Source organism: Eschrichtius robustus, chromosome 11 (genome assembly GCF_028021215.1).
Source record: "Eschrichtius robustus isolate mEscRob2 chromosome 11, mEscRob2.pri, whole genome shotgun sequence".
Classification (NCBI taxonomy): Eukaryota; Metazoa; Chordata; class Mammalia; order Artiodactyla; family Eschrichtiidae; genus Eschrichtius; species Eschrichtius robustus.
The window spans coordinates 42,269,553-42,271,134 of NC_090834.1; positions in this window are offsets into that span (position 1 = coordinate 42,269,553).

Genomic DNA, 1,582 nt, shown 5'->3' on the forward strand with positions numbered 1-1,582 from the left:
GTGGTTTGTTCTTACTTAAAAGGAATGGAGGGGAGGAGGCAAGAGGAGGAAAGGCTTTAAGGGAAAGTAATAAAGCCAGGTGTTCTCATTTATTCATTTAGCCAACTGGGAAACTGGGATGAAAAACACTATTTCTACCTTTCAGAATCTATGAGAAGTGCAGACAATGGAGAAGAAGGGATCTTGGAATGTTTTGAGAAGGTGGTTCCTGGAATAATTAGGAATGATTAAAATAGGGGCGGAAGAGGGCTGAGACACTAGTCTAAACAGAATAAGCAGCATATGCAAAGGCCAGGCAGTGAGAACCAGGATAGTAGGTTAGGAATTACAAGAGTTTAGTTTGGCTAAGGAGATGGGGTTTTATCCTGAAGCCTGTGGAGAGTCCTTGAAAAGCTGTAACAAAGCAAGGGAGCAATATAATGAGATTAGTATTCTTTTTTAAATTTATTTATTTTATTTATTTTAGTTTTGGCTGCGTTGGGTCTTTGTTGCTGTGCGCGGGCTTTCTCTAGTTGTGGTGAGCAGGGGCTACCCTTCATTGCGGTGCGCGGGTTTCTCATTGCAGTGGCTTCTCTTGTTGCGGAGCACGGGCTCTAGTTGCACAGGCTTCAGTAGTTGTGGCTCGCAGCTTCTAGAGCACAGGCTCAGTCACTGTGGCACACGAGCTTAATTGCTCCGCGGCATGTGGGATCTTCCCGGCCCAGGGCTCGAACCTGTGTCCCCTGCATTGGCAGGCGGATTCTTAACCACTGTGTCACCAGGGAAGCCCCGAGATTAGTATTTTTAAAAACTCATTTGTGGGAGGAGGTGAGTATACAGAAGAGGACGTGAGATGGGCTTCTGGTGTGGTGGCCATGTTTATTGATGTGGGCACTGGTTAATGGGTGTGCTTGGTTGAGGAAATTCATCAAGCTGTATGCTTACATATGTAATTTTATGTATGTATATAATATGTCAGTAAAATGTTGCTAAGAAACAAATCATTCTGTCATCACTAAAGAATGAGTTGGATATTAGGGACCAGGATAAGAGTAGAAGTATCTAGTCCAGTTAGAAAGCTCTTGCTATAATTCAGATGTGAAACAAAAAAGGCTGAACTAAGACAGTAGCTGTGAGAATGAGATTAAATTAAAATTAAAGGAGAATAGATTCAGAGGTACTTAGGAAGCCAGTCTCTTTCTCCAGGAAGCCTTCCTGGACACCCATACGCACACATCCAGGGTAGGTTACATGCCCCTCCTGTGTGTGCCCATATACACATCTTTCAGAATATCATTGGGCAGCAATCACGGCTGTTTCAGTCAAACTCCATCTCTTGCACAGAACCAGGCATCTAGTAGTATTCATCATCTCAATGAATACTTGAATGAATGAATGAATGCTCTTAATGTATTATTGAAATGATCTGTTGGTATCACTGTTCCCCATCTAGAAAGTGGGCCAGTATCAGGAGAAGCTGGCTATGTGAATGGCTTGCTGTGACCTTAAGAAGCTCCTTAAGCTTTCCGTGTAAAATGCTACACATGTATTAATCAGGACCCTGGGGACAAGCTTCGGAAACTCCATCAAATTAGGCTGCGTC